At 29.9% G+C, this 20,366-nt stretch overlaps 1 protein-coding gene across 1 annotated transcript in view; it reads right to left on the reverse strand.

Moving 5' to 3' along the window:
- Nucleotides 1-20,366, reverse strand: part of Ipk1 (Inositol phosphate kinase 1) — a 389,218-nt gene that overhangs the window by 263,422 nt on the left and 105,430 nt on the right. The window contains exon 3 of the mRNA XM_075312226.1: nt 19,852-19,927. The gene's annotated coding sequence lies outside the window, so the exon portion shown is untranslated. The remainder of the gene's footprint in view (nt 1-19,851; nt 19,928-20,366) is intronic.

Genomic DNA, 20,366 nt, shown 5'->3' on the forward strand with positions numbered 1-20,366 from the left:
ACTATTACATTCTCGATAAAGGAAGAAAACGTTTGAATGTCTAGAATTGAGAATAGATAGCCCGTTTCCAACCTACTTGCTTTCCGTCTGTCTGTATGTGTTTAATTTTTTATTCCATTATCACCCACACTTCTGCCTTAAACACAACGTATGCCTATATTCAGGCCCAATTGTCAAATATAAAAGGTTAGCAAAAACTGCATTCCAAGTCGACTTCTTTGAAAAGTCGTGCAGTCGAAAACACAATTTTTGCATTTGTTGAACAAGTATATACGGCGGCAAGTTCGGCCAGGCCGAAGCTCATGTACCCTCCATCACGGATTGCGTAGAAACTTCTTCTAAACACTGCCATCCACAATCGAATTACTTAACTAACACCATCTTCTAAATTGTATGTAAGTCCATACGTGGTATATATTAAATCAAAAAAGATCGAGCCAATATGTATATAATTCAATTTGACAAAGTAGACATAAAATTTTGACAAAATTTTCTACAGAAATAAAATTTTAACAAAATTTTCTATAGAAATAAAATTTTCTCAAAATTTTCTATAGAAATAAAAATTTTGACAAAATTTTCTATAGAAAGAAAATGTTGACAAAAATTTCTACAGAAATAAAATTTTAACAAAATATTCTATAGAAATAAACTTTTGACAAAATATTCTATAGAAATAAAATCTTGGTAGATTATTTTTGGCTCGAGTGGCAACCATGATTATGAACCGAATAAAATTTGAACAAAATTTTCTATAGAAATAAAATTTTGACAATGATGAAAATTTTATTATGAACCGAATAAAATTTTAACAAAATTTTCTCTAGAAATAAAATTTTGACAACATTTTCTATAGAAATAAAATTTTGACAAAATTTTCTATAGAAATAAAATTTTGGTAGATTATTTTTGGCTCTAGTGGCAACCATGATTATGAACCGATATGGACCAATTTTTGTGTGATTGGACCAATTTTGGTATGGTTGTTAGCGACCATACACTAACACCACGTTCCTAATTTGAACCGGATCGGATTAATTTTGCTCCTCCAAGAGGCTCCGGAGGTCAAATTTGGAGAACGTTTTATATGGGGGCTATATATAATTATGGACCGATATGGACCAATTCTGGCACGGTTGTTAAAGATCATATACTAACACCATGTTCTAAATTACAACCGGATTGGATGAAATTTGCTTCTCTTGGAGACTTCGCAAACCAAATCTGGGGATCGGTTTATATGGGGGCTATATATAATTATGAACCTATGTGGACCAATTTTTGCATGGTTGTTAGAGACCATATACCAATATCATGTACCAAATTTCAGGCGGATCGGATGAAATTTGCTTCTCTGTGAGGCTCCGCAACCCAAATCTAAGGATCGGTTTATATGGGCGCTATATATAATTATGGACCGATATGGGGGCTATATATAATTATGAACCTATGTGGACCAATTTTTGCACGGTTGTTAGAGACCCTATACCAATACCATGTACCAAATTTCAACCGGATCGCATGCAATTTGCTTCTCTTTGAGGCTTCGCAAGCCAAATCTGGAGATCGGTTTATATGGGGTCTATATATAATTATGGACCGATGTGGACCAATTTTTGCATGGTTGTTAGAGACCATATACCAACATCATGTACCAAATTTCAGCAGGATCGGATGAAATTTGCTTCTCTTTGAGACTCCGCAAGCCAAATCTGGGGATCGGTTTATATGGGGGCTATATATAATTAATTACCGATATGGACCAATTTTTGCATGGTTGTTAGAGACCATATACCAACATCATATACCAAATTTCAGCCGGATCGGATGAAATATGCCTCTGTTAGAGGCTCCACAAGCCAAAACTGAGGTCTATACGTAAAAGTGCACCGATATGGCCCATTTTCAATACCATCCGACCTACATCGATAACAACTACTTGCGCCAAGTTTCAAGTCGATAGCATGTTTCGTTCGGAAGTTAGCGTGATTTCAACAGACGGACGGACGGTCGGACATGCTTAGATCGACTCAGAATTTCACCACGACCCAGAATATATATATACTTTATGGGGTCTTAGAGCAATATTTCGATGTGTTACAAACGGAATGACAAAGTTAATATACCCCCATCCTATGATGGAGGGTATAATAAGTGCGTTTACATATAAAATCCGAATTATGTTTGCTTGTTTGTTTGTATGTTCCGGGTTAGCTCGGAAACGGCTGAATCGATTTACTTTAAATTTTCAGAGAACGTTGAGGGTGATCATGTGTTGGCATCTCACTTTTGATACTTCGAGCAGGAGAACCTCTTCTAAGCCCGACTTTTTGAAAAGTAGATCAAAGTTCTCCAATTGGCTTGACATTTTCAGAGATGGTTCTAGGTGGCGACAAAGAGCGCCTACTCGACAAAGATCCTCTACATTACAAGTCGATTTTTGGGCGGGGAGGGGGACCTCCCCTTGGCCCGACTTTTTTTAAATACAGTTAAAAAAACTAAACTTATCCGATTTACTTGAAATGTACAGAAAACGTGGGGCTGGTTATGATGTTAATATGGGAAAACAGTTTTTTTACTATTTCGATGGGAAAGAGGACCTCCCCGTAGACAGACTTTTTGAAAAGTGGACCAAAGTTTCCCTATATACATACAATTTTCAGAATTGGTTAAAGATTATTTCTAGACAAAGATCCTCTACTGCACTTTTAGATATTTGGTCGAGGAGAGGGACCTTCCCTTTTGTCTGACTTTTTTAAAATACAGTGGAAAAACTAAACTTACTTTACTTGAAATTACTGAAGAATATTTACTTGAAATTAGCAGAGGACATGGGACGGGGTAATGTAGTTCATATGGTGTACCTGATTTTTGAATATTTTTGAAAATTATAAAAAAATAGATTTTCTTGAAATTTCCCAGGAAAGTGGTGTCTAGACAAAGATCCGCTACTTTATTTTCGATACTTGGTCGGGAGATCCCCCTCCCCTTTGCCACATTTTTTTTTAAAGTACAGTGAAAAAAACTAAACTTCTCCGAAGTACTTGAAATTTACAGAGGACGTGGGGAGAGGTTATGAAAATAATGTAGGGTACCTAATTTTTATTGTTTGGATGAGGAGGGAACCTCCTCCCGACCTTTTGAAAGTTGGACCAAAGTTCTTGAAAACTTCAGGTTAAGGTGGAGTCTAGACAAAGATCCGCCACTTCATTTTTCGATATTTGATCGGAAAAAGAGACTCCCCTTGCCCGAAACTTGAAGAAAAGTTCCTCAATTTTCATGAAATTTTAGGGAATTTCAGGGTTGTCTCTGAACAAAAAACGCCTAATTTACTTTAAATTCCATTTCCCCTGTAGGAAAAAGTTGAATAAATGAATAAAGGGTACGCGATTTTTCTATTTACGGTCGAGTTATACCTCCTCCTTACCCGTTTTTTTTTTACAATTTAAAGTTCTCAGGTTTTTCTGAAACTTCTCTGATTTACTTCAAGTTTCCTGGGAACAATAGAGGGAACACTTTCTCCATAAAAACTTAAATTTACATTTATTGAAAGACAACCGAGAGGGTGCTACATTTTGGGGTATATGCTGTGGGGTAATTCAATTCAGAAAATATGATATAAATTTTTATTTTTTTCTTTATGAAAAAGGGTGCCAATGCCAGTGAGTGAAACCTTTTTTGCTACTTTTTACAAATTCTCAACAGTAAAAGTGCTTGCAAACCCACTTTAATATTCACACATAGCTAACAATAAGTTAATATCTGCAAAAAGAAGATTTTTACAAACTATGACCACAACCAAAAATATGGAGTGCAAGTAACCAAGACCGAGAAAAAATCATAGCAGGAAAAAGAAAATCCTTTTACATTTATGCAGTTACAGTTTCATGAAGATATATGTACTTTCCAACTTCCAACCAGTACACAACTCATGATAGCGCAATAGAGAAAAGACGAAGGAAGAATGAATGAATGAATTCAGGCTGCCGAAACAGCAATGAGTGTCACATTTACCAAACCGCATAACTTTTCAGCTCAAGTAGCTTAAATAAGCTAATGTTTCCATATGCATAGCCACCAACGGAGGAGTAGCTAACACAAGTAATAGCTCCAGAAACGCCACTCAAGTCATAGATCCACATAACAAATTCAGTTGCAGTTGCATATGACTGAAATTCCGCGAAATGCTTGTGCATACTGGCGTATATTGAACATCTGTGGAGGAGGGTTTGGTTGGTTTGGCGCCGCCATGGCATGGCGAATATAAATGGAAGTTGTGGTTAAAACAAAAGACTTGCATTGTTTTGGAACAAAATGCACAAATTCAAACACAATGAAATGTAATAGGGCTAATATGGATGTCATTGTGTGGGTATTAGGGATTGCAGTCATACTTAAGAAGTGTGGTTCCCAATTTGTCATTTTTCCCTTAATAGACGTTTATTACCATAAATTTAGTAATACCAACTTTTATGAAGGTTGGAAGCAAAAATTTATCGATAACTTGAAGGCGATAATTTAATGGAATTATGGCCTTCAAGGCTAAGCTCACTCAGCAGGTGATGCTCATATTCGCTAAGCGTAACTTGGGATCATCAGATATATTTACCACAGTTATATTCTATATTCGCACCATAGACAATCATCCATACAGGCTTTAGGTTTTCACAAAAAAAATGTTCTATTTAATTTTGAGAAAAATGTCTCAATTTTCGATAAGAGTATTAGTTTACTTCGACAAGCGTTTATATTTTAATTTATGAACTTAATGAAATTGAAAAATTGCAAATTGTGTCGAAACAACAATAAACATTTTATTTCTGTAGAAAAATTTGTCCAAATTTTATTTCTATAGAAAATTTTGTCAAAATTTTTATGTTATTTATGTTCTATAGAAAATTTTGTCAAAATTTTATTACCATAGAACATTTAGTAAAAATTTTATTTTATAAAAAAATTTATCAATTTTTTTCTATAGAAAATGTCAAAAATTTTATTTCGATAGAATATTTTGTCAAAATTTTAATTCTACAGAAAATTTTGTCAAAATTTGTTTTCTATAGAAAATTTTATCAAAATTTTAGTTCTATAAGAAATTTTGTATCAATAAAAAAATTTGTCAAAATTTTATTTCTATAGAAAATTTTGTCAAAATTTTATTTCTATAGAAAATTTTGTCAAAATTTTATTTCTATAGAAAATTTTGTCAAAATTTTATTTCTATAGAACCTTTTATAAAAAAATTTTATTCCTATAGCATATTTTGTCAAAATTTTATTTCTATAGAAAATTTTGTCAACATTTGATTTCTATAGAAAACTTTATCAAAATTTTTTTTCTAAAGAAAATTTTGTCAAAAATGTTATTTCTATAGAATTTCATTTCTACAGAAAATTTTATCAAAATTTTAGTTCTAAAGGGTGGTTAAATTGTAAGGCCGATGTTGAATATGAACCACACCTAAACGCCAAGTTTTTTTCCGAATTTTATTTGACATTTCTCTATTTCAGACTTACTCAATTTGAACCATGGAGAGATACATAATCCAACAACGTGTTAAATGGTTCCAAGAAATGGCAACAGTGGATGATCAATTTTCGAAGAAAATCATCTTCAGTGGTGAGGCACATTTTCACCTCAGTGGATTCGTCAATAAACAGAATTGCTGCATTTGGGCGAATGAGAATCTAAGAATGATTGTCGAAAAACCAATGCACCCACAAAGAGTGACTGTTTGGTGCGGTTTATGGGATGGCGGCATCATCGGGCCGTATTTTTTCCAAAATGAGGCCGGTCAGGCAGTTACTTTGAATGGTGTTGGCTATCGTGAGATGATAACGAACTTTTTATGGCCCGAATTGGAAGATACGGATGTGGACGATATGTGGTTTCAGCAGGACGGTGCCACTTGCCACACAGCTAACGAAACAATGGCTCTTTTGCGCAACAAATTCAATGGCCGTGTTATCTCACGTAATGGCGATGTCAATTGGCCGCCAAGATCATGTGATTTGACACCGTTGGACTTTTTTCTTTAGGGTTATTTGAAAGAAAAGGTGTACGTCGATAAGTCAGCAACAATTCAAGAGCTAAAGGATGAGATAATTCGGCACATTAACGGTATAGAACCTTCATTATGCCTCAGTGTCATCGAAAATTTGGACCATCGGATGAAGGTGTACCACCGAGGTCGCGGCGCCCATTTGACCGATATTTTTTTCCATACATAATTGAGTAATACCAATATATCATAATAAAATAAAATTACAATAATTCCCTAAATAGTTTGTATTTTATTCAAAATCAACATCGGCCCTTGAAATTTTAACCACCCTTTATAGGAAATTTTGTCTCTTATTATATGTAATCGGTCGTCCGGCTCGATCCTTTCTCCCACCTCTAGATTATCCAACCGTCGCAGCAATTCATAGGACTGTGCACGTGTAATCATTTGGTTGCTAAATAGAACATAGAAAAGTGAATGCCCAATACTACTATGGATCATACTCCGTAAGGCAACAGAAATCTGACTTATATGGCAATCCCATTCCCTTTGATCCTGTTTTAGATATGATCTAACACCTTGCAATATAGAGCGATTCAGTCTCTCAGACGAATTTGACTGAGGGCTATATAGTGCTGTAAAAATGTGTCTAATTCCATATTATTAGACAACAAAGAATTGAATAAAACCGATTTAAACTGGGAACCGTTGTCTGTGACGACGAATTCCGGAACCCCAAAAACGTGGAATATTTGTGTCTCCAAGTAGGAAGAAATATCTTCGGCCGAAAGCTTCTTCACTAATTTCAAAAACGGAAACTTTGTCAGGTGATCTAATACCACAAAAATCCCAATATGACCGGTCTTGGACCGGGGATATGGGCCCAAAAAATCCATAAAAATTCTCTGAAATGGCCGCCCAGATCTAATTTGTTCTCCCATTAGAGGTCTTAAGATGTTATTCGGTGCTTTCGCCAGCCTACAAATCTCGCAATGTGATATGAATTCCTTAACTTGTAGTGACATTTTAGGCCAATAGAGATTCCGACGAATCCGCTCCAATGTTTTCCCGAAGCCAGCATGAGAAGAGTCAGGAGGGCAATGAGCTCTATGAATCACATCTTTGGTTAATTCGGATGGAACCCATAATTTCCACTCTGAAGCCTCATCGCACGCATCTGCCTTGGAGAACTCAGTTCTTTTATATACATATCCATCCACAACACATAAGTCGGGTAAGACGGGATTATTTTGTATGTCCTCACGAAGTTTCTTATATGTCCAGCCATGAAATGCTGAAGAATTGATATCTATTTCGGGTTTCACTGAGTCGAGAGATATGGCCTCTAGACTAAGTCTCGATAAAGCATCGGGAACAGTGTTAAGGCTACCCTTCCTGTGCTCTATCGTAAAATCAAACCGCTGTAGCTTCAATGACCATCGGGCAAGACGACCATTTAGATCGGTTTGCCCCATGAGCCATCGAAGACTAGCGTGATCAGTCACAATTTTGAAGGGCAACCCCTCCACATATTCCCTAAACTTTTCTACACTTTTAACGACCGCGAGGCATTCAAGCTCCGTAATGGAGTAATTTCTCTGGGATTTGTTGAGCTTAATTGAATAATAGGATATTGGCCTCTCTATTCCATCATCGTCAGCCTGTGCCAGTACACCCCCAATACCCACTGTTGAGGCGTCACACTGGATGACGAAAGGCTTGTTAAAATCAGGTGTGATAAGTACCGGCGCTGTGGTAAGCCGATTCTTCAACTCTTCAAACGCATGATCTGCCTCATCTGTCCACACAAAACTTTTGGAACGTTTTGTCAAATCGGAGATGGGTGCAATCAAGGTTGAAAAGTTGTCGATAAATCGCCTATACCAACTGGCAAGACCCAGGAAACGGCGTACCTCCCGGATGGTTTTGGGAGGCTTTAAATCCTTAATGGCAGAAACTTTCGACGGATCAGCCTTTATGACACCGTTGCCGATCAAATACCCCAAGTATCTAACCTCGCGTATACACCAATGACACTTGGATATATTCACAGTCAATCCAGACATCCTCAAACGGTTTGCTACCTCGTTTAGCAGTTCCATATGTTCCTCAAATGTTTGTGAAAATAGGAGCAAGTCGTCCAAATACACAAAAACCCTACATCTCATAACAGCCGGGATCACGATGTCCATCAGACAATAAAAAATTTTGTCAAAAATTTACTTGTGTAGAAAATTTTGTCAAAATTTTATTTCTATAGAAAATTTTGTCAAAATTTTATATCTATAGAAAATTTTGTCAAAATTTTATTTCTATAGAAAATTTTGTCAAAATTTTATTTCTATAGAAAATTTTGACAACATTTTATTTCTACAGAAAATTTTGTCAATATTTTATATCTATAGAAAATTTTGTCAAAATGTTATTTCTATAGAAAATTTTGTCAAAATCTTTTTTCTATAGAAATTTTTTTTCAAAATTTTATTTCTATAGAAAATTTTTAAAAAATTTCATTTCTATAGAAAATTTTGTCGAAATTTTATTTCTATAGAAAATTTTGTCGAAATTTTATTTTTATAGAAAATTTTGTCAAAATTTTATTTCTATGGAAAATTTTGTCAAAATTTTATTTCTATAGAAAATTTTGACAACATTTTATTTCTACAGAAAATTTTTGTCAAAATTTTATTTCTATAGAAAATTTTGTCAAAAATTTATTTCTGTAGAAAATTTTGACAAAATTTTATTTCTATATAAAATTTTGTCAAATTTTTTTTTTTCTATAGAAAATTTAGAAGCCTCTTATTTAAATTCGGGTTTGGTCTTAAAGAAAATGCTCTATAATAATATGTTTCAAGAACAAAATGTTTTAGAGGGAGATGGTTGAACATGTTTGTCCCAAAAATGTTGTTTTCTCGTCAAAAATATACAAGGTTGCCAAAAAGCAGATGCATAATTTTTGAGAAAATAAAATGGTTGCGACAAACATGTTGCATGCTCCGCGTCTAAAAAATAACATTTTTTCTTTGGGTGTACGAGTGAAGGTCAATTTTGTCAAAATTTTTTTTATTTAGAAAATTTTGTCAAAATTTAATTTATGTACAAAATTTTATCAAAATATTGTTTCCATAGAAAATTTTGTCAAAGTTTTATTTCCATAGAAAATGTTATCAAAATTTTAGTTCTATTGGAAACTTTGTCAAAAATTTTATTTCTATATATTTTTTTAACAAAATATTATTTCTATAGAAAATTTTGTCGAAATTTTATTTCTATAGAAAATTTTGTCGAAATTGTTTCGAATTTACATATTTCGGCATAAGCCGGCTATCATGCAAAACCTTTTTTCGGAAGGTTCAAGTGTGGTTCATTGTTGGGTTTAATGAACTGCCTGAATTTATTTTGATAATTGGTTGATAGTTTTGCTGCAAGTAGAGGATGCTGATGAGGAATGTGGTAATTCCGAAACGTGCGTCCATCCAACCATCTTGCAGTCTATAGGGCTTTGCCCAAATAAATTTGACAAACATTCTTTTCCTCCGTTGGTTAAGCTACACTTGTAGTTTAGTCAATGCATGGTTTTAAGCTGAAATCAAAAAACAACAACAACGAAATTTTATTTCTGCATTGGCGGAGCTAGAAATTTTCTCTGGGGGGGGCTATGCCCCCCCCAGACACCCTTAAAGATTTTGTCGAAATTTCCGAAGCGATAAATTACGCCTATTGATAAAACTATACATCCTCAATTTTATTGCGGTGTTAAAGGCAATATGCAGCAAAATCAATCAAAAACAAAAAAAAACTCAATCACAAAAATTAGTTGTATCAATTAATTTTTTAATTGGCTTTGATGATTGATACTATCATTTTTTTTTATTGAATACATTTCAATTAAAAACAAGTAAGTAAAGTCTAAAGTCGGGCGGAACCGACTATATTATACCCTTCAACACTATGTAGACAAACATTTGTGTTACCATCTCAACTACTTAAAATTTGCTGGGAGCTATATAAAGGTTTGCATTTCCAGATACAAATACTTTTAATGGAAACAATTTTTTGTACTTCTACAAAAACTCTAGAATTAAAATTTAAATCGGCTAACGCCCTGGGATGATACACAATGTTAGTAAAAATATGGGAAATATGAAGCGAGAGAAATTTTAATGCAATTGTACAAAAGAGATTTATGATTTTTCAGGCGATACATATGTATTCGAGATATAGGACAATTAGAGTAATATTTACAATTTTTGCTACTCAGCAGTGGCGATTTTACAAGGATATTGGTTAGATCTCGCCAAGATATGTGTAGGGCGACTTGGAGCCTTATTTAAAACTCATCCGTTCTGTGGAAATTTTGGCATTGCAGTGTGTAGGATATGGCTAAGATATGGGGAAATCATCACAGAATTTTGTGTAAACTGTGAGAATTTTGGCCATATTTGTATTCTCTGTGGAAACTATCCAGTCAATTGGAGGAAAATCCCATTGAAAATAGGTCTAAAATATGAAACAGTCGACCATATTTCCCCAACTCTGGTGTACGTATATATGGGAGCTATATACAACCTGAACCAATTTTGACTTAATTTGGCATGCATAGTTAGAATAATAATTCTGCTATCTATGCGAAATTTCACGTAAATGGGAGTATAACTTTGGGCCCCTGGTCATATGAGTGCAAATCGGACGGGAGATATATATGGGAGCCATATCTAAATCTGAATCGATTTCAACCAAATTTGGCACAATTACCTATACTACTAAACGTACTCCTTGTGCGAAATTTGAAGCAAATCACGGCAAAACCCTGGATTTTGAGGCCATATAAGTTCAAATCGGACGAAAGATATATATGGGAGCTATATCTAAATGTGAACCGATTTCAATCAAGTGTACCAATCATTGGTAGAATGCCAATTCTACCCTCTGTGCAAAATTTCATGAAGATCGGTAGTAAACTTTGGGCTCTGTGGTCATATGAGTCTAAATCGGACGAAAGATATATATGGTAGCTATATCTAAATCTGAACCGATTTGGCTGATATTTTGCAAGATTTGCGAGATTCATTAAATATTTGGATGTACAGTATTTCAAGAAAATCGGTTGATAAACACGCTAACTATGACCACATCGTAGATAATTATATATGGCAGCTATATCTAAATCTGAACCGATTTTTTTCCAAAACCAATAGCAATTGTCTCTGTCTCAAGAAACGGCCCTATGCCAAATTTGACGACGATCGGACTTAAATTGCGAGCTGTACTTTGTGCACAAAATTACATATACAGACAGACGGACGGACAGACAGACGGACATCGCTAAATCGACTCAGATTTTAATTCTTACCCGATCGGTATACTAAAAGATGGGTTTATGACCACTATTTCTTGGCGTTATATACAAATGCACAAACTTATTATACCCTGTACCACAGTAGTGGTGAAGGGTATAATTAGTTAGATCAATTAATTTCATGGTTGAAGACAAAAAATATTTTATTGTGTGTGGGAGCCGGTTCCACGACACCGCTATAAATAATCAAATAGCAACTTACCATTATTTAATATAACAAAAAATAAAAGCATTGCTTTAAGTATGTGTTTGAAAAATATTTTATTTAAAATGTGTGTTTTAAAACAGGACTAGAAATCATAAAGCAAAACATAAACTTAACATATTCATCGTGTATAAAAAATACTAAGAATAAAAAATTAAATAAAAGGCAAAAAATAAATTGAATATTATAAAACGTCTATCTTCGATTAGTTTTTAAAAATTCTGTGAGAACAGAATACAACGAAGCAACTGTTGAGAGCAGCGGTGCTAACTCTGTGGATTTTTCGTGATTTTGACGATTTTAGATGGTAAATTGGGCATGTGACGATTCATGATTTTAATCAACGTAGTTATAAATTGACTATTTTTGAAAATGTGCGTCTCAAGTTTCCTTTTAGTGTTTTTATTACGTGTTTTTAGTTGTAATGTAAATATCAATACTAAAAAATATGCTAAACATACTCTCTCTGCCACAATCTTAATTGGATTAAACACATCGCAAAGCTTGAATTAAAATATAAAACAACTGTAGCTTTGATTATTCTGGGGGGGGGGCAAGAACTATTCTGGGGGGGGCATAGCCCCCCCCCAGCACCCCCCTAGTTACGCCAATGATTTCTGTAGAAAATTTGTTCATAATTTTATTTCTTTAGAAAATTTTGTCAAAATTTAATTTATGTAGAAAATTTTGTCAAAATATTGTTTCCATAGAAAATTTTGTCAAAGTTTTATTTCTATAGAAAATTTTGTCAAAATTTTAGTTCTTTTGGAAATTTTGTCAAAAATTTTATTTCTATATATTATTTTAACGAAATATTATTTCTATAGAAAATTTTATCAAAATTTTATTTTTATAGAAAATTTTGTCGAAATTTTATTTCTATAGAAAATTTTGTCGAAATTTTATTTCTGTAGAAAATTTTGTCAACATTTTATTTCTATAGAAAATTTTGTCAAAATTTTATTTCTATAGAAAATTTTGTCAAAACTTTATTTCTGTAGAAAATTTTGTCAAAATTTTATTTCTGTAGAAAATTTTGTCAAAATTTTATTTCTATAGAAAATTTTGTCAAAATTTTATTTCTATAGAAAATTTTGTCAAAATTTTATTTCTATAGAAAATTGTTCAAAATTCCATTTATATGGAAATTACAAGAACCTCTTAGTTGGAGAGGACTGTTTTACAAAGAATTCTACCAATCTATCACACAATAAAAAATCTACTTTTTTTGATAGAATTCTACCAATCACAACCATGACCACGATACTTTTTTTTTTAAGTACAATAAGTACAAAAGTGTAAACATTATCAACCCTGTTGTGGTGGTCATTTAGCTTACTGTTTTTAATTTTTAACGGCATGTATTTCATGATGAAATAAACATCCAATCATTTATCTAACAAAAAATTTAATTTTGCTTTGAATAGCAAAATGGAAATCCCTTTACTTATGAAAAAATACTCCCATTGGCATCCCTAACCATATAATTTGTTATGCTCACAACACAATGCTCTTCTTTGAGTACTTGCCCACTAACGGATTTATGAAAAATAAAGACACTCAAGCATTCGCTTAAACCACGAATGCATCCAAAACCCGGCAAAACATATGAGCACATATTGTGTATCACTCCTTCCTCCTTCATACACACACATAGACACATTACGATATTCCGGATATAAATAGTGGAGTATGGGCGGTAGTAATACTGAATTGAATGAAAGCGAATACACTTCAAAATGAACATTATTTTTTGTTTTCTGCTGTTAAAGTTTTTACAAGTTTTCGGGATTTATTAAAGCACCTAAAAGTATGCCACGATTTTTGTATGAGTGAGTATACCTATACTTTACTATTCCCGAATGACTTTCCTTTGTGTGAGTGTGTATGAGGAAATTTTTTGTAAAAGCGTACATTGTTGTTGGCATTTCAAGTGGTTAAGAATAATAGCGGATGGGGGTTGGCTGAGTTGAGTTGAGTTGGCACTATGCTTAAGTTGTTTTCTTCTGTACTTCAATTGTTCTTTGTATGGACAATTGAATGCATTATTCTCTATGCCATTATTTGGTGATGATATTTAGATGTTTTCGCAACTTTTACCATTTTAACATGAAAACATGCATAAATCCACGGGCTTTTGTTAACGTGGTCAGCCAGGTGAGTCAGAGAAAGTGCTTCGGTCATACAGCAGAACAGTGGAGGATATTTATAATGTTCGGAAATAATAATAAAAAACAATACAACTCTATAAGAATTACAATGAAATGATCAGTAAACTGTTTTATGGGGAAAATGAAGTACTTCGTGTGAAAATTAAACTAAATTGTTCTTCACTTCTCATACTTTTAGGTAAAGAAATCATGACCATATTTACCATGCGATAGTTAATTTTTATCAATTTTGGGAATCGTTGGAAATTTCGAATGAACTTAAAGTAAAACCAAATATATAAATTTTTTTACAAAAAAATTTAAATTTAAATAAGAATCAACTTAACGATGAGCTATTTTCAGTATAGATTAACTTTTTTCAAAGTTCAAAGAAAAAAATATCACCAAAATATTTCCAATTTAAAACGCTGATTGAAGTTTTTCAATTAATAAATTAGTTCATACAATGAACTTTTTAATAAAGATTGAAACATTAACTTTAAGTCAATGATTGAACATTTTTAAATTAAAAAATTTATCAACTTTTTAAAGAAACTCGAAAGAAAGAAATTTACCCTTAATATTGTGTAATTTGCGTTTCCTAAAATTAAAGCTGCGTTACATATTTTTTCAGTGCAACCTAACCAAACCCACATCAATACAAAATATTGTTTTAAAATATCAAATCGTTCATTGTTTCACAGAACACGGATATGCTTTTTAGTGATTCATGCTCCCAGAAATTTAATGAAATGCCATTTTGGCTTTCATTGCAGTAAATACAAAAATTTATTTTTTGTTATATGGGAATATAAAATATTGGCTTATGTGCTTATTATAATTTAATGCCTATTAAAAATTACCGATTGTTAGTGAAACTTTAAATATAGGATTAGTTTAAAATGGTGTACTGACAATTAATTTGATGTAAATAATAAATCATATTGACAAAAATTCTAAAAATCACATTTTTAGTCTTATCCAAAGCCTAAACAATTAATATTACTAGCAAAAAGGCGATTATTGAATTATATGAGTTTTGTCATGGATGATTCATGCCAATCACTTTTACTCATCTAAGGGATTATGTTCTCCTTTTTCTTCGTCATGGGATTACGGGACATTTGCAAGGTGATTTTACGTTATGACCTAAAATCTTATTTAGTCTTTTATTAATAATCAGTGGAATTTTATTGACTACGATGTTGATAATGTAACAAAGACATTGAGTAACGTAAACGATGTGTAATCAGTTTTGACTTCTTATGAAAAATTCCATGCTTTAATTCATTGAAATTTTCTATAGAAATAAAGTTTTAACATAAATTTTTATCGACATAATTTTCTATCGAAATAAAATTTGGACAAAATTTTCTATAGACATAAAATTTAGACAAAATTTTATATAGAAATAAATTTTTGATAAAATTTACAATAGACATAAATTTTTCACAAAATTTTCTATAGAAATCAAATGTTGACAAAATTTTCTATAGGAATAAAATTTTGACAAAATGTTCTATAGAAATAAAATGTTGACAAAATTTTCTATAGAAAGAACATTTTGACAAAATTTTCTATAAAAATAAAATTTTGCCAAATTTTCTATAGAAATAAATTTTTTAGAAAATTTCCCATAGAACTAAAATTTTGAGAAAATTTCCGATAGGAATAAAATTTTAACAAAGTTTTCTATAAAAATACAATTTTGAAAAATTTTCTATAGAAAAAAAATTTTGACAACATTTTCTATAGAAATAAAATTTTCATAAAATATTTGACAAAATTTCCTATAGAAATAAAATTTTGACAAAATTTCCTATAGAAATAAAATTTGGACAAAATTTTTTTTATAGAAATCAACATTTTGACAAAATTTTCTATAGGAATAAAATTTTCACACAAGTTTCTATAGAAATTAAATTTTAACAAAATTTTCTACAGAAATAAAATTTTTACAAAATTTTCTATAGAAATAAATTTTGACAAAATTTTCTATAGAAATAATTTTTTTTTGTTTGTTATTGTTGGCTTCTCTTCAATCGTTATTGTTGTTTTTGATCTCAGCTTAAAGCCATGCATTGACTAAACTATAAGTGTAGCTTAACCAACAGAGGAAAAGTATGCTTGTCAAATTTATTTGGGCAAAGCCCTATAGACTGCAAGATGGTTGGATGTACAGCTGTTTCGGAATTACCACATTCCTCATCAGCATCCTCTACTTGCAGCAAAACTATCAACCAATTATCAGAATAAATTCGGGTAATTCACTCAACCCAAAGTGAACTACACTTGAACCTCCCGAAAAAGGGTTTGATAGTCGGCTACTGCCTAAACAAATTTGCCAAAGTAGAGGATGCTGATGAGGAATGTGGTAATTCCGAAACAGCTGTACATCCAACCATCTGCAGTCTATAGGGCTTTGCCCAAATAAATTTGACAAGCATACTTTTCCTCTGTTGGTTAAGCTACACTTGTAGTTTAGTCAATGCATGGCTTTAAGCTGAGATCAAAAACAACAATAACGATTGAAGAGAAGCCAACAATAACAAACAAAACGAATGAAGATAGAGGAAGCACGCTCAAAAACAAACCCAGCCAAATACATTCAAATCGATGATTTGAGTTTGGCAAAGGAAAAGAGATATGCTGGCAAATTTGTTTACGCAGTAGCCGACTATCAAACCCTTTTTCGGGATGTTCAAGTGTAGTTCACTTTGGGTTGAGTGAATTACCCGAATTTATTCTGATAATTGGTTGATAGTTTTGCTGCAAGTAGAGGATGCTGATGAGGAATGTGGTAATTCCGAAACAGCTGTACATCCAACCATCTTGCAGTCTATAGGGCTTTGCCCAAATAAATTTGACAAGCATACTTTTCCTCTGTTGGTTACGCTACACTTGTAGTTTAGTCAATGCATGGCTTTAAGCTGAGATCAAAAACAACAATAACGAAATAAAATTTTGATAAAATATTTGACAAAATTTTCTATAGAAATAAAATGTTGACAAAATTTTCTATAGAAATAAAATTTTGACAATTTTTTTTTTAGAAATCAACATTTTGACACATTTTCTATAGAAATAAAATAATTTTCTATCGAAATAAAATGTGGACCAAATTTTCTATAGAAATAAAATTTGGACAAAATTTTTAATAGAAATAAAATTTGGTCAAAATTTCGTATAAAAATAAAATTTTGACAAAATTTCTATAAAATTTGTCAAAATTTTATATAGAAATAAATTTTTGATAAAATTGTCAATAGACCCAAATTTTTTACAAAATTTTCTATAGAAATAAAATGTTGACAAAATTTTCTATAGAAATCAAATTTTGACAAAATTTTCTATGAAAATAAAATTTTAAGAAAGTTTTCTAAAGAAATAACATTTTGACAAAATTTTCTATATAAATAAAATTTTGACAAAATTTCCGATAGGAATAAAATTTTAACAAAGTTTTCTATAAAAATACGATTTTGACAAAATTTTCTATAGAAATAAAATTTTGGCAACATTTTCTGTAGAAATAAAATTTTTACAACATTTTTTATAGAAATAAAATTTTCACAGAATTTTCTATAGAAATTAAATTTTAGCAAAATTTTCTACAGAAATAAAATTTTTACAAAGTTTTCTATAGAAATACAATTTTGATAAAATTTTTGACACAATTTCCTATAGAAATAAAATTTTGACAAAATTTACTATAGAAATAAAATTTGTTCAAAATTTTTTATAGAAATCAACATTTCTATAGAAATAATTTCCTATAGAAATAAAATTTTGACAACATTGTCCATAGAAATAAAATTTTCACAGAATTTTCTATAGAAATTAAATTTTAACAAAATTTTCTATAAAAATAAAATGATTACAAAATTTTCTATAGAAATAAATTTTTGACAAAATTGCTAATAGAAATAAAATTTTGACAAAATTTCCGATAGGAATAAAATTTTAACAAAGTTTTCTATAAAAATACAATTTTGACAAAATTTTCTATAGAAATAAATTTTTGACAACATTTTCTATAGAAATAAAATTTTGACTAAATTTTCTATAGATGTAAAATTTGGACAAATTTTTTTTTAGAAATCAACATTTTGACACATTTTCTTTAGAAATAAAATTTTAACAAAATTTCTATAAATTAAATTTTGAAAAAATTTCTATAAATTAAATTTTGACAAAATTTCTATAAATTAAATTATGACAAAATTTTCTATAGAAATAAAATTTTGACAAAATTTTCTACAGATATAAATTTTTGAACAAAATTTTCTATAAAAATGATTTTTTGACAAAATTTTCTATAGAAATAACATTTTTACAAAATTTCCCATAAAAATAAAATTTTGACTTAATTTATATAGAAATAAAAATTTTCTCTAGAAATAAAATAGTGCCAAAATTTTTTATAAAAACAAAGTTTTGACAAAATGTTCTATAGATATAAAATTTTGACAACATTTTCTATAGAAATACAATGCTTACAAAATTTTCTATAGGAAGTAAATTTTAACAAAATTTAACATAGAAATAAAATTTTGACAAAATTGTCTACTTGTAGAAATAAAATTTTTACAACAAATAAAAGTTTGACAAATTTTCCATAGAAAAAAATGTTGGTAAAATTTTCTACAGAAATAAAATTATGACAAAATTTTCTATAGAAATAAAATTTTGACAAAATGTTCTATAGAAATAAAATTTGGACAAAATTTTTTATAGAAATCAATATTTTGACAAAATTTTCTATAGAAATAAAATTTTGACAACATTGTCTATAGAAATAAAATTTTCACAGAATTTTCAATAGAAATTAAATTTTAACAAAATGTTCTATAGAAATAAGATGTCTACAAAATGTTCTAAAGAAATAAAATTCTGATAAAATTTTCTATAGAAATAAAATGTTGATAAAATTTTCTGCACAAATAAATTTTTGACAAAATTTCTTATAGAAATAAAATTTTGACAAAATTTCATATAGGAATAAATTTTTGACAACATTTTCTATAGAAATAAAATTTTGACAAAATTTTCTATAGAAGTAAAATTTGGACAAATTTGTTTTTAGAAATCAACATTTTGACACATTTTCTAAAGAAATAAAATTTTGACAAAATTTCTATTAATTAAATTTTGAAAAAACTTCTCTAAATTAAATTTTGACAAAATTTCTATAAATTAAATTTTGACAAAATTTTCTATAGAAATAAATTTTTGACAAAATTTTCAATAGAAATAAAATGTTGACAAAATTTTCCATAAAAATAAAATTTTGACTAAATTTATATAGAAATAAACATTTTCTATAGAAATAAAATTGTTCCAAAATTTTTTATAAAAACAAAGTTTTGACAAAATGTTCTGTAGATATAAAATTTTGACAAAATTTTCTATAGAAATAAAATTTTGACAAAATTTTCTATAGAAATAAAATTTTGGCAAAATTTTCTATAGGTATTAAATTTTAACAAAATTTGCCATAGAAATAAAATTTTTACATCATTTTCTGTAGAAATAAAAGTTTGACAAATTTTCCATAGAAAAAAATTTTGGTAAAATTTTCTACAGAAATAAAATTTGGACAAAATTTTCTATAGAAATAAAATTTTGGCAAAATTTTCTATGGAAATAAAATTTTGACAAAATTTTCTATAGAAATAAAGTTTTGACAAAATTTTGTTTAGAAATAAAATTTTGACAAAATTTTCTATAGGAATTAAATTTTAACAAAATTTTCCATATTAATAAAATTTTGACAAAATTTTCTATACATTTTACAACATTTTCTATAGAAATAAAAGTTTATAAAATTTTCCATAGAAAAAAAAATTGACAATTGTTTTTTTGAGTGTAAGTAATCATTATTTAAACTAATTTGTAAGAAAGGCAACTTTAAAAATTTTATTACGTTACTAACTTAAAATTGTTTTTTCATATCCCTTAACTATTCTCATATATGTACTATAATATCCTCCCATACCCATATAAACACAAATGTAATGTTGTAAAAAAGAAATTCTTTGTAAAAGAGAAAAGAAAATGATATAATAAACAAAAACAAAACCTACTGGCACTTACGTTAAATTAGAAAAAAAGTAAAATAAATACCTACCTTGAACTTTACAGAAATAAAGATAGCCTCTGTGAAAAAAATGTTTAACATAATAACACAACAACTGTATAGGGCACTGAAAAAAAACATAGAAAAAATTGCAAGTCATTAACATAAAAATTGTTAAGAGTCTAAGATGAAAAAATAAACTCATACAATATCCAAAAGTGTACATGAACAGCATGAGGATTATATATTAAGACCATGGATTTGATGATGAAGATTTTTGATTTTAAATAAAAAAATAAAAAAGATTATTAACGCAATTTCCGTACACATGATGGAACTGGCTCACAAAAAAAAATTCCAATAAACTCCTATAATTGAATTGAATTTTATTTAAATCATTTAAATTTATTTAATTCATTTAAATTACATATAATTAATTATTAGATAATTTGATTTTATTCGATCTTTTCTAATTTATGAATTATTTTAAATAATTTTATTGACTTTATTTTAATTAAACTCCTTGTACATTTTAAATCAGTTGTCGTACACAGAAAAAAATGTCC

This window comes from Haematobia irritans, chromosome 5, assembly GCF_050003625.1.
Source record: "Haematobia irritans isolate KBUSLIRL chromosome 5, ASM5000362v1, whole genome shotgun sequence".
Taxonomy (NCBI): domain Eukaryota; kingdom Metazoa; phylum Arthropoda; class Insecta; order Diptera; family Muscidae; genus Haematobia; species Haematobia irritans.